This window comes from Mauremys reevesii, linkage group 12, assembly GCF_016161935.1.
Source record: "Mauremys reevesii isolate NIE-2019 linkage group 12, ASM1616193v1, whole genome shotgun sequence".
Classification (NCBI taxonomy): domain Eukaryota; kingdom Metazoa; phylum Chordata; order Testudines; family Geoemydidae; genus Mauremys; species Mauremys reevesii.
In genome coordinates this window covers 38,148,718-38,162,882 of record NC_052634.1, presented here as the reverse complement: position 1 = coordinate 38,162,882, position 14,165 = coordinate 38,148,718, and the positions used below count along the sequence as shown (strand labels likewise).

The window sequence follows — 14,165 nt, the reverse complement described above, 5'->3', positions numbered from 1 at the left end:
ACTCTGCCTGTCGCTGGGAGGGTGGCAGGTGGCACCGGTGGACCTCCAACAGGCGTCCCTGCGGAGGGTCCGCTTGTCCCGCGGCTCCAGTGGACCTCCTGCAGACGTGCCTGCGGATGCTCCTCCGGAGGCATGGGACCAACGGAACCTCCGCAGGCACGTCTGCAGGAGGTCCACCGGAGCCACGGGACCGGCGACCACCAGAGCGCACCCCGCGGCGTGCTGCCGTGCTTGGGGCGGCGAAATTGCTAGAGCCGCCCCTGGTATTTGGCACGGCAGGGAGCAGCCTGGCCGGGTGTCTTTGTGGCTGTCTGCTGGCCATGCATAGGCATGGTTCTCCCCTCCTCTAGCCCTGCCCTGAGTTGCTCTGTGGCTTTTAAGCCTTCCCTTGGAGCTGTCAGCACCAGCCGCCTCTGCGCTAGGTGCCCAGAGGAGGAGAGGTGCTGGGCTCTGTGACGAAGTGGAGGATTTTCTTGGGGTTTTCTGTGTTTTCCAGTGGGTTGCATGCACAGGGAGTGGGACTCAGTGTCCCCGGGTGTTACTGGTTTAACGAGGGGAGGGGAGAGGGAGAGGGAGTTTGTTGTTACAGAGGACCAGAGAGGGACTTGGGACCCCGGCTGATGGCCTGGAGGATGGAGACCCCAGCGACTGGTGACCTGGTGATCCGGAGACCCAGCTCAGGAGTCACAGCCGGTTCTGGCCAGTGGGAATAAAATGGGCTGCAGAGAGAGGACCCCGGAGAGGAGAGGAGGCCCAGGCAACCCTGTTTACCTGGAGAAAAGACAATGCACATAGGTGGAGCTTGGGGCCGGGCAGGGGCGGCTCTACCTATTTGGCCACCCCAAGCAGTCATGTGCAGAGCAAAGGCGGCCCGGGGCACTGTGTCAGGCTCTGGCACCGCTTGAGACAATGGACCATCTTCAGCCACCAGCCGACCCAGGATCTAAGGCAGTTATGGGGTGAGGAAGCAAGTCAAGCTGAGCAAGGCAGGCAAAATTCATCTTGCCTTCGTGGGCGCCGCAAATGATGCCCTTTTTGTGTGCCAGGGCTGACAAAAACCTCCCAGACAGAGAAGCAGCAGGCCCAAAAGCCCTCTACACCAACGTTCCATACAAAGATGGACTACAAGCCACCAGGAACAGTATCCCCGATAATGTCACGGCAAACCTGGTGCCTGAACTTTGTGACTTTGTCCTCATTCATAAAGATTTGGGGACAATGTATACCTTCAAGTCAGCAGCACTGCTATGGGTACCCGCATGGCCCCACAGTATGCCAACATTTTTATGGCTGACTTAGAACAACACTTCCTCAGCTCTCATCCCCTAACGCCCCTACTCTACTTGCGCTACACTGATGACATCTTCATCATCTGGACCCATAGAAAAGAAAACCCTTGAGGAATTCCACCATGATTTCAACAATTTCCATCCCACCATCAACCTCAGCCTGGACCGTCCACACAAGAAATCCACTTCCTGGACACTACAGTGCTAATAAGCGATGGTCACATAAACACCACCCTATACCGTAAACCTACTGACCATTATATTTACCTACATGCCTCCAGCTTTCACCAGAGCACACCACACAATCCATTGTCTACAGCCAAGCTCTAAGATACAACTGCATTTGCTCCAACCCCTCAGACAGAGACAAACACCTACAAGATCTCTAATAAGTGTTCTTACAAGTACACTACCCACCTGCTGAAGTGAGGAAACAGATTGACTGAGCCAGAAGAGTACCCAGAAGTCACCTACTACAGGACAGGCCCAACAAAGAAAGTAACAGAACCCCACTAGCCGTCACCTTCAGCCCCCCAACAAAACCCTCTCCAGTGCATCATCAAGGATCTACAACCTATCCTGAAGGACGATCCCTCACTCTTACAGATCTTGGGAGACAGGCCAGTCCTTGCTTACAGACAGCCCCCCAACCTGAAGCAAATACTTACCAGCAACCAAACAACAGAAACACTAACCCAGGAACCTATCCTTGCAACAAAGCCCGTTGCCAACTCTATCCACATATCTATTCAGGGGACACCATCATAGGACCTAATCACATCAGCCACACTATCAGAGGCTCATTCACCTGCACATCTACCAATGTGATATATGCTATTATGTGCCAGCAATGCCCCTCCACCATGTATATTGGCCAAACCAGACAGTCTCTACGTAAAATAATAAATGGACATAAATCACATGTCAAGAATTATAACATTCAAAAACCAGTTGGAGAACACTTCAGTTTCTCTTGTCACTCATTTACAGACCTAAAAGTCGCAATATTACAACAAATAATCTTCAAACCCGACTCCCACGAGAGACTGCTGAAGTGGAATTAATTTGCAAAGTGGACACCATTAAATTAGGCTTGAATAAAGACTGGGAGTGGATGGGTCATTACACAAAGTCAAACTATTTCCCCATGTTTATTTGTCCCCCTACTGTTACTCACACCTTCCTGTCAACTGTTGCAAATGGGCCATCCCAATAATCACTACAAAAGGTTATTTTCTCCTGCTGATAATAGCTCACCTTAACTGCTCACTCTTGTTATAGTGTGTATGGCAACACCCATTTTCTCATGTTCTCTGTGTATATATCTTCCTGCTGCATTTTCCACTGCATGCATCTGATGAAGTGGGTTTTAGCCCACAAAAGCTTATGCTCAAATAAATTTGTAAGTCTCTAAGGTGCCACAAGTACTCCTCTTTCTTTTTGCAGATAAATGAATGGAGGTTAAATCCATGAATGGCTATTAGCCAGGATGGGTAAGGAATGGTGTCCCTAGTTTCTGTTTGTCAGAGGGTGGAGATGGATGGCAGAAGAGAGATCATTTGGTCATTACCTGTTAGGTTCAGTCCCTCTGGGGCACCTGGCATTGGCCACTGTTGGCAGATAGGATGCGGGGTTGGATGGCCCTTTGGTCTGACCCAGTATGGCCATTCTTATGTTCTTATGAAGGGAGGGGGAGATGCCCATGACAGAGTTTCTGTAGTGTAGTGGTTATCACGTTTGCCTAACATGCAAAAGGTCCCTGGTTCGAAACCAGGCAGAAACATGCGGGCTTGTTTTTCCCAGCTCCTACTGGCCTGTCCCTGCTGTTGTGGGAGCAGCAGTGATTTCTATGCTCAAAAGGTCTGTTATAATTCCCCTGCTCCCACTTTTGTCTCCTGTCCCTCTCTGAATGCCTTTGAAGTGGCTTTCCCCCTCCTGCTCCCTCCTGGAATGCTGGTGGGATGAATGGGCTGGTTGAAGAGCAGAAGAGCTCCCAGGTAGACAAGGTGTCTGGGACGCTAATTAGGCAGCGCTCACACACCCAGAGCATGGACACTGCCCAAGGTGGAGTGTGACCAACCAGATGCAGCCAAGTCATCTCTAGTCGCAGGCCATGAGGTGCAGGCCCTTAAAAGGGGAAGGGGCCCTGTGCTCAGGAGACCACTCACAAGCTTGTATCTCCAGTGAATACCCTTCGCCTGGACCGTCTGGCCAGTGGTTCTCTGCGTTGTATTTCATTGTGCCTCAGGAAGACTTACCTTCATCACACCATCCATAGCTGCGCTGTGGGACACTTACCTTGCCGAATCCTGACATCCCCAGTGCTGTGCCTGTCCAGGGAGCGTGAGTATGCAAGTGTGAGTGTGACACCCCCCACTTCTTCTTTTGAGCTTAGCTGTCAGTATAATAAATGTGCTGCTTTCTGCCAAACTCTGGTGGGTCATTAGTCCTCCCTTCGCTGACTAGCTGGCCCAATTTTGGGTAATACCTACGATAAACTCAACCCCTGCAGGGCAGAGGGTGGTGAAATGAGCTGAGAAAAAGCCTTAGCATCAGCAGGGGAAAGCTAGTGGATCTGGGCTGGTCACCTTTTGAAGCCTTGTGGCTTGGTCTCCTCTGCCCTGGGAGGTTGGCCTATGGCGGCCGGCTCTTGCTGCTGGCTTCCTTTGTGTGACTTGCCAAAGGAGGAAGTGAGGTGGGAATGGGGCAAAAGAGGAAAGTCGAGCTGAGGAAGGCAGGGCAGAAGCTCAGCGCCTCAGTGCGGCTAAGTGGGGTTAGTAGAGCGTCACCAGTTGTTCTGCAAAGCCTGGGGAGGTGCGGTTGGCTGCTGGGAGGTAGAATCCTGTGCCTGCCTCTTGGCTTCCCAGGGATGGCTACTTGCAGCCCAGGAGAAGAAAGACGGTTCTGGGTGAAAGGAAGACAAACAAAGCTCTGGGAGGAAATTTGGGTGCGGGGTGCTGGCTCTGCGCTGGGGGAGGGGGTTGGGGTGCAGGAGGGGTGGCACTTACCCCAGGCAGTGCAGCTCCCAAAGTGCCTGGTACACACAACCCTCTGGCAGCAGCTCCTAGGTGGGCCGTGCCAGGGGGTCTCCGTGTGCCGCTGCCTGCAGGCGCTGCCCCCAGAGCTCCCAGTGGCCAATGGGGGCTGTGGAGTTGGTACTCGGGGCAGGGGCAGTGAATCGAGACACTCCCCCCGCCCCAGGGGATGCTGGGACATGCCGGCCATTTCTGGGAGCGGCACAGAGGGACGGAGGCAGAGTGGGCAGGGAGCCACCTCAGTGCTGCTGGCACATCTCTGCACACCCACTGGGGGAGGGGAGCAGAGGGCCTCCATGTGCTGCCTGGGGTAGGGGCAGTGCACAGAGCTGCCTCCCCTCCTGGGTCTATTACAGGAGTGGGTGGGTGGGGTCTTTTGGCCTGCAAGGTGCAGCAGGTCGGACTAGATGATCACACTGGTCCCTTCTGACCTTAAAGGCTCTGAGTCTAAAAGAGAGAGGGAAGTAAAGAATTTTTTTAAAATAAATAAAACAAACATTGTAATACCAGGATGACTCCAACAGCTCATTGTATAGTCCCGCCCCTTTCTTCCTCCACTGGGTGTTTAATGACCTGCAGCACATTGATTCTCTCATTCCCTTGGTAAACTGATACAATGTGACTGAAATTAAACCAATTCCCAGCAGAGAAAACATCACATCCTTGCATTGACTGGGAATCAAACCCAGATTAACTGCTTGAAAGGTAGCTATGCACACCACTATACCACCAATGCATTTAGCAAAAGTGTCACTTATGCTTGCCCAATGAGGCTAGACCCGCATTGAGGCGCTTTTCTGCCTGTTAAAATGTACTGGATTCTCATCACTAAAAAAAACCAACCTCCATCTTCACCTGCGTTTGAACCATCAGCCTTTCAATTAGCCACCAAAGTTGTTAATCACAGGGTATGTCTACACTATGGGATTATTCCAATTTTACATAAACTGTTTTTTGGAAAGATTGTATAAAGTCGAGTGCACACGGCCACACTAAGCACATTAATTCGGAGGTGTGCATCCATGTACTGAGGCTAGTGTCGATTTCCAGAGCGTTGCACTGTGGGTAGCTATCCCATAGCTATCCCATAGTTCCCACAGCCTCCCCCGCCCATTGGAATTCTGGGTTGAGATCCCAGTGCCTGATGGGGCAAAAACAGTGTAGTGGGTGATTCTGGGTAAATGTCATTCAATCCTCCCTCCATGAAAGAAACGGCAGACAATCATTTTGTGCCATTTTCCCTGGATTGCCCGGGCAGACGCCAAAGCACGGCAACCATGGAGCTTGTTCAGCCTTTTTTCACTGTCACCGTATGTCTACTGGATGGTGCTGACAGACGCAGTACTGCAGCGCTACACAGCAGCATCCCTTGCCTTTTGCAAGTTAGCAGAGATGGTTACCAGCCATACCGTCCCATCTGCTGCTTTGCAAGTTGACGATGACAGTTGCCAGTTATACTGTACCATTTGCTGCTATCATGGGTTCTCCTGGCTTGCCTTGGTGAGGTTGGCTGGGGGCACATGGACAAAAATGGGAATGACTCCCCAGGTCATTTCCTTCTTTAAGTTTTGTCTAAAGGGAGAGTCAGTCCTGTCTAGACTATCAGGCAAGCCTACAAAAGAACCAGAGAAGCAAACGGCCGCTCCAGGTCAGAGCCCCCGACATCTGGCAGAAATGATGAGCTGCATGCCATTCTAGGGGGTGCCCCTGCAACAACCCCATCCATTGCTTCCCTCCTCCCCCACCCCTCCTGAGCTACCGTGGCCGTTATCCCCCCATTTGTGTGATGAAGTAATAAAGAATGCAGGAATTTGAAACAACACTGACTTTATTGCCTCTGCAAGTAGAGCTCAAAGGGGGGAGGGGAGGGCAGCCTCCAGCTGCTATGATATTCCAGGCAGGACTGAATCTCCATTAGACAAAGCTTAAAGAAGAGAATGATCTGGGAGTCATTCCCATTTTTGCCCAGGCGCCCTCGGGTGACATCACCGAGGCCAGCCAGGAGCACTCACAGGACGGTGAGGACAGATACCAGTCCTACTGTACCGTCTGCCGTCCGCAAGGGAAGAGAAGGGGATGCTGCTGTGTAGCGCTGCAGCACCGCGTCTGACAGCAGAATCCAGTAGACATACGGTGACATTGAAAAAAGGCGAGAAATGATTTTTTTCCCTTTGCTTTCACGGGGGGGGGACATAAACCCTGAACCACCCGCAACAATGTTTTTGACCCTTCAGGCTTTGGGAACTCAGCCAAGAATTCAAATGGTTGTCGGAGAGTGCGGGAACTGTGGGATAGCTACAGACGTCAGTCGCCCCTCCCTCCGTGAGCGTCCATTTCATTCTTTGGCTTTCTGGTACGCTTGTCTCAGCTTCTTAAGTTTCAGCACTGTATTGAGTCCCTGTTGTGGCCTCTGTCTATCATGGCCTTGGAGATTTTTTCAAATGCTTTGGCATTTTGTCTTTTGGAACCGATTTCTGATAGAACAGATTCAGCTCCCCATACAGAGATCAGTTTCAGTATCTCCCATATGGTCCATGCTGGAGCTCTTTTTTGATTCTGGGACTTCATGGTCACCTGTGCTGATCAGCGCTCCACGCTGGGCAAACAGGAAATTAAATTCAAAAGTTCGCAGGGCTTTTCCTGTCAACCTGGCCAGTGCATCCGAGTTCAGATTGCTGTCCAGAGCGGTCACAATGGTGCACTGTGGGATAGCGCCTGTAGGCCAATACCATCGAATTGCGGCCACACTACCCCAATCCGACATGGCAATACCGATTTCAGCGCTACTCCCTTCATCGGGGAGGAGTACAGATACCGGTATTAAGAGCCCTTTATATCGATATAAAGGGCTTCGTTGTGTGGATGGGTGCAGGGTTAATGCGATTTAACGCTGCTAAATTCGATATAAACTCGTAGTGTTGACAATGAGGCTAATCATCTAGTGGAACAAGCTCCGCAAGGGACGTGGTTAATTCCCCATCACTGCCCTGTGTAAATCAAGACCACAGCTCTTGCTGCAAGACACCTGGTGTGTGGGTGTCCCTGTTCCCCCTTCAGAACCTCTGGTACATGGTGCTTCCCTCCTCCCAGTTCAAGATCCCCATCATGTGGGTGCTCCCATCCACGATCTCTGGTGAGTGTCTCTGTCCCCCACCCCATGAACTAGCTCCAGTGTGTGGTTTCCCCTGCCTGCCCCCATCTGGGATCTGTGGGTGTCTCTGTTCCCCTTTTCAAGATCCGTGTTGCTTGGGTGCGTACCTCCACCCAAGTCAGAATCCCCAGCGTGTGGGTGCTCCCATCCCCCCCTCCAGGCTCTGCGGGGGGTGTCTGTATAAAAAGAGACCGTGTCTCACTGTCTTGCCCAGGCTACACTGCAGGGGCTATTCACAGGCAAGATCCCACTACTGATCAGCAGGGGAGTTTTGACCTGCTCCATTTCTGACCTGGGCCAGCTCACCCCTCCTTAGGCAACCTGGGGACCCCAAGCTTCCCTGGGATCACCATATTGATGCTGAACTTAGTGTGGACACCCGATCAGCACAGCCCCCTGCAGTCCAGAACTCCTGAGCTCAAGTGATCCACCAGTCTTAGCCTCCCGAGGCACTGGGATCACAGGCACCAGCCACGGGACCCAGCTGGTTACAAAGTCTCCCGCTTCCAGTGTCAGGCTCAGCCTGGGAGCTCTGCGCTCTGAGCGGGTGGAAGTGGAGCCTGGAACTGAGCTGATGCACTGAGGGTTATTTGCTCTGTGCGGTTCACATGGAGGTGAAAACACAGGGCACAGATCTTTGAGCACAACCCTCGTCCTGAGGAATGGGGGGGGGGGCTGCATAAAGAGAGACCGGCTCTCCCTGGCGGGGCTGCAGCGGCTCTTCACAGGGGCAGTCCCACTGCCAATTGGTACCAGAGTTTCTAAAGCCTTCTTTCCTGGGCTGACCTGTCTCCCCTCTCCCTAGGGGGACTGGCGACCCCAAACTTCCCAGAAACCAGCATAGCAAGGCCAACCTGAGCACAGACACCTGCTCAGCACCCCGGGTGCAGCCCTGAACCCCGGCAATCAGCTACACTCAGCTGCCCACCCAACAAGCGTTACACGCAGGAGCCTTCGTGCCCCGCGTGTTCAGGTCCCTCCCAGCGCCAGCTTTAAACTCCGCTGCTCAGTTCTAAGCTTTGGCCACACGGGGGCAGCCTGGAGCTCAGCCAACGCCTCCCAGTGCTGGTTGCGTTTCCCGCTCCTCGTGGCAGGTTCACACCCCGCAGGCAGATCTCTGAATCGGAGCCGAACCGTTCCCCAAATCCAGCGCTTTAGCAGCAGCTTTGCTAGGAAAGCGCTGACGTCCCCAAGTAATGTAAGAGCCAGAGCGCTGTGTCCAGGAGCTTCTATTGGGCCCCTCACCGTGGTGTCTGTCAGGCGCAAGGAGAAACCAGGGAAATGTTTTCATGGCGTTTAAGGGCAGAAGGGGCCATTAGCTCAGCTAGTCTGACCCCTGAATAACACAGAATTACACCATGACACGTATTGATCCCACAGACCTTAGATAGATCAAAGCGTTTCAGCTCAGGAAGGAGGCTAAACTGGGTACCAGAGGCAGCGAACAAGGGGCCCCCAAGGCAATGGCAGGGAACTGACGAGGTAAAATATGCCCAGATAATCCCAGCAGGCGACCCACCCCCATGCTACAGAGGTGGGAGTCCCTGTTCCTCCTGCCCTTAAGAATCTCTGGTGATAAGTGGGTACCCCCAGTTCCCCAGATAAGAATCCTCCATGGGATTTCCCTGGCTTCACCTCCAGATAAGAACATTGTGTGGAGGGAGTGGGAGGCAGGTTGTCTGGCAGATATGTAAAGGGGGACTGTGTCTCCCTGTCTGGCCCAGGCTCCTTGTAGGAAGTGATCTCAGTGTGTCTGGCTGTCTCCATTCCTCCCACCCATAAGAATCCCTGGTGTGTTGGTGCACTCTAGATCATTAAGGATCTCTGGTGGGTGGGTGTCTCGTTCCCCTAGTCAGGATCTCTGGGCCGTGCCTGTATAAAAGTAGACTGACTCACCCAGGCTGGGCTGCCATCATGGAACAGACCAGGTCCTTCTGTGGAGGGTTTGCGTTCCTCCAAGGACGTGATCTCAGTGTGTGTGGGTGTCCCTGTCCCTTCAACCCTTAACAATCCCTGGTGCATGGGGCCCCATTACAATCCCCTCTGTCTTACCCCCCATGAGGGATCCGGTGGATGTGGGTGTTCTCCACGCTACTGGGGGTGTCTGGTGCCCCTGTCCCTCCTGGTTAATAGTGGAGTGTGTGGGTGTCTCCCTGCCTGTTAAGGATCTGTGTTGTGCGGATGCCCCCGTTCTTCTCATTAAGAGTGGTGCAATGGAGCATATGGGTTTGTCCCCCACCCCATGAACTAGCTCCCGTGTGTGGTTCCCCTGCCCCATCCAGGCTCTGTGGTGTGTGGGTGTCTCTGTTCCCCTTTTCAAGATCCGTGTTGCAGGGGGGCGTCCCTCCCCCTGAGTCAGAACCCCAGCGTGTGGGTGCTCCCATCCCCCCCCTCCAGGCTCTGCGGGGGATGTCCGTATAAAAAGAGACCGTGTCCCACTGTCTTGCCCAGGCTATGCTGCAGGGGCTATTCACAGGTGCAATCCCACTACTGATCAGCACGGGAGTTTTGACCTGCTCCATTTCTGACCTGGGCCGGCTCACCCCTCCTTAAGCAACCTGGGGACCCTAAGCTTCCCTGGTATCACCATATTGATGCTGAACTTAGTGTGGACACCCGATCGGCACAACCCACTGCAGCCCAGAACTCCTAAGCTCAAGTGATCCGCCAGCCTCAGCCTCCGGGATCACAGGCACCAGCCACGGAGCCCAGCTGCTTTTATTGCTTGGCAACTGGAGCTTTAAACTCTCCTTGTGAGCTCTGTGCCTTGGCCTGACAGGGACAGCCTGGAACTGGGAAATCATCCTGCTTCCCCCGCCCCCGTCTCATGTCTGGGTGCAGGCTCCTCTCTACTCTCATGTAAGATCCCAGATGTTTTGGTGCCCCCCATCCCCCGTCCAGGAGCCCAGGTGTCCAGGTAACTCTGCCCCCCCTACAAGATCCTGGGTGTGTGGGTGCCACTCTCCCCCCCAGTAGATCTCTGGTGGGTGGGTCCCCAGGGTGTGAGTGCTCCCATCCCCCAATACAGGCTGGGGGAGGGGGTATAGCTGGCTCTCCCTGTCCTGCCCAGGCGGTGCTACAGCAGCTGTTCACAGGGGCAGCAACCCCACTGTCACCCTGCAGCTTTACCCTGCTCCAGGGGTGACCTACTTCACCCTCCTGTGGGAGCCCGGGGACCCCGAACTGCCCAGAATCACCTGATTGATGCCGAGCTTAGCACAGACACCGGCTCAGCATGGCAGGTGCAGCCCTGAGCCCTGACAATCTGCTGCCCGCAGCCTCCTACTGCACAGCGAGGATCCCACGTGAGAGGCTTCGTGCCCCGCGTGTCCTGCCAGGTCCCTCTCAGCTCCAGCTTTCAACTCTGCTTGTGAGCTCCCCTCTCTGGCCAGACGGGGGCAGCACTAATGGCCTCGTCTAAATTTGACCCTTCAGACTGCAGATTATAACCGAGCGGGAGATTATAACCTAGGAAGCCAAATCCTTCCCCAAACTGACAGTTGAAGCAGAAGATCCCATTGGAAAGATCAGGATTTTTGCCTTTAAAAACAAGGAAAATGTGCATTGTTCTCTTCTGTCTACAGCGAGAGATTGAAGAAGCTCAATTGATTTCATTGCCTGGAGGTTAAGAGGCGATTTAATCACTGTTTTAAATACATTTTACAAATTCCCAGAGGGGGGAATATGTGATTTAAAGTGTTCTTTAATTCACCAGACAAACACTGAACAAGACCCCCTGGGCTTGTAGTCGATGTCAGAAAATGCCAACTGGAAATGACCATTTTATAACCGTGAGGCTAATTATCTAGTGGAACAAGCTCCGCAAGGGAGGTGGTAAATTCCCCATCACTTGCAGTTTGTAAATCAAGACTGCAGCTCTTGCTGCAAGACACCTGGTGTGTGGGTGTCCCTGTTCCGCGTTTCGGGATCCCTGGTACATGGTGCCTCCCTCCCACCAGTTCAGGGTCCCCACAATGGGTGCTCCCATCCCCCCCATACAGTCTCTGCAGGGGATGGAGGGTGTCTAAAAAGAGACCGTGTCTCACTGTCTTGCCCAGGCTAAGCTGCAGGGGCTACTCACAGGCGCGATCCCACTACTGATCAGCAGGGGAGATTTGACCTGCTCCGTTTCCGACCTGGGCCGGTTCACCCCTCCTTAGGCAACCTGGGGACCCCAAACTTCCCCGGGATCCCCATATTGATGCCAAACTTAGTGCGGACACCCGATCGGCACAACCCCCCGTGGCTGGGAGCTCTGGGATCCACCCACAGTAGCTGGGAGCTGTGGGGTCCATCCATGGTGGCATGGGCCTGTGGGAGCCCCTTCCGCCACTGGTGGCTGATAGCTGTGGGGCCCCCACTGGCCAACAGCTCCAGTCTTGCTGCCCCAGGGCTGAGGTGGAAAATGTCGCTGAGATCTCTGAAAGTCACAAATTCTGTGACCCCCTTTATATAATCTGAGCCTTAATCGTTGTTGACTGTCTCTCTCAATCTAGTGGTCTGCTCTAGCGCAGATGGGACAGGGAAGACAGAAGCTCACCCCCCAGCACAGGTTTGGGCAGCAATGGCTCTTGGGCTATTTGCTGAGCATGCAGAGGACTTGTCCAGGCTGGTGGAGCAGCTCAGCCAGATGAGGAGCTGGAAGAAGGAGACCTGAGCAGCCTGGAGATCACACTTTTTCTCCACAGCCACTGCCTATCAGCAGGATTCCTCCTTCTCCTCAGTGAGACCAAATCTAAGCACCTAGACAGCCGGTCCGTCCACTGCACCCCAATCCCCCATGCCTGAGCCTCCCTGCCAAAGTCCTGCACCTGGCTCCAGAGAATTATCTCACATCTCGCTGGGAATTCAACTTCTTGTGCCCAGAGAGTCTCCGTCCCACTCAGTAGAGGACCTGAGAAACCCAGTGTCTGCCTTTTCCAAATAAGTGCTTGGAAACACTGCTACATAGCACCTTGGGAGCCTGGGTGTTTCTCTGCTTCTCGCCAGCTGGGGAAAAGCCTCTTGGGGTAAAATCTCCTGCCCCACTGCCAAAGTGAGCACCTTGAGTGGGAACGGTCAGAGGCCCCACCAGGGGGCTGGCCCTGCTTTCCTACCATCTTCTGATGTTGGCCACAAAGCATCAGCAGCTGGCTGTGGGTGGTTTTCAGTGGGGGTTCGGCATGCCAGGGAGAAGCCTGGCTGGGTGTCTCTGTGGCTGTCTGCTGGCCACACATAGGCATGGTTCTCCCCTCCTCTTGCCCTGCCCTTGGTTGCTCTGTGGCTTTTAAGCCTTCCCTTGGAGCTGTCAGCACCAGCCGCCTCTGTCCTAGGCGCCCAGAGGAGGAGAGGTGCTGGGCTCCAGCCTGGGACTCTGCCTCCCTCCTGCCTAGCCCTGACTATGAAACCTGGCCCTGACACTCCTTTCTTCAAGCGCCATGTGGGCAAGAGGAAAAGTGTGATAGAAAGCACAAGGGCCAAACTTGTGGGCATCAGAAATCCCAAACACCCAGTCAAACCGTAGCCACTTCTAGACCCCATTCCAACCAAAGACCTGGCTCCAGTGGGTATGAGTCACTCAGCACAAGGTAAACAACTCATTCTTATACAGCTGGAGATAGGAAAGCACTTGGATCTCCAGGGATTTACCACAAGGTCCCACTGAGATTTGAACTCAGATTTCAGCATGCCAACCTTACACCATAGGACCAGCTCGTGCTAGTTTCTCTGAACATTGGTGACCCTCTCATAGAATACCAGGGTTGGAAGGGACCTCAGGCGGTATCTAGTCCAACCCTCTGCTCAAAGCAGGGCCAATCCACAGACAGATTTTTATCCCTGATCCCTAAATGACCCTCTCAAAGACTGATCTCACAAACCTGGATTTAGCCGGCCAATACTCAAACCACTGAGCTCTCCCTCCTTCACAGGCCCAGCTTGTGTAAGGGGACTGTTGGCCCTTTACTAAAACTGAGTGGGGTTTTTTGGTTGGCTAGTTCCCAGTCCCAATAGAAGGGGGAAGGGTCAATGGGAAATCAGGCCCCTGAGACTGACAGGCCCCTGGGGCAATGGTCACCGACTGGTAGGGAACAAGTGAGAATTTGTTAATGAGTAAAATTCCTGGTGAAAATTGGCAAAGCTGTGGAGAGTTTGAAAAGTTCCAGTGAATTTACACATGAAGATACAAACAGAGAGACAAATAGAGAGAAAGAGAACATCACAGACTGCACAGGCCCACACAGACATAAACAAAGACCAAACCCACACAGCACACAGAGCCATATACACAGTGGTGAGCTCCAGCCGGTTTGCACCGGTTCGCAAGAACTGGTTGTTAAATTTAAAATTAGAATTGTTCCAGGACAACCGGTTCTAAAAAGCTTTTAAATTTAACAAAGGCTCGGGCAGCTGTCCACCCGGCCCCCGGCCCAAGCTCACCTCCCCCTCTCCCCTGAATGCTCCGCCCTCCTTCTCCTCACCTTCTCCTGCTTCCCGCGAATCAAATGTTCACGGAAAGCCTGAAAAAAGCAGCAGCAGCAGCAGGCAGGTAAGCCGGGTGCGGGCGGGACGGCTCCCCTGGCCCAGCCGAGTGCCCCAGCCAAGCACCCTGGCTCGGGCTGGTTCGGCTGCGCAGCTCGGACCCAGCCCAGCTCTGGACCCGAGGCTCCGGCCCTGGTGCCGGCAGAGCAGCTCCAGCCCCGGTGCCGGACC

General features: G+C 53.7%; 1 non-coding gene and 1 pseudogene across 1 annotated transcript; both read left to right on the top strand.

Annotated features, from left to right (window-relative positions):
* The window catches only part of LOC120375649, a 276,817-nt pseudogene that overhangs the window by 44,293 nt on the left and 218,359 nt on the right, over positions 1 to 14,165 (top strand).
* On the top strand, positions 3,000 to 3,072 carry TRNAV-AAC. The gene has a single exon. It is a non-coding gene; the product is annotated as a tRNA-Val (tRNA).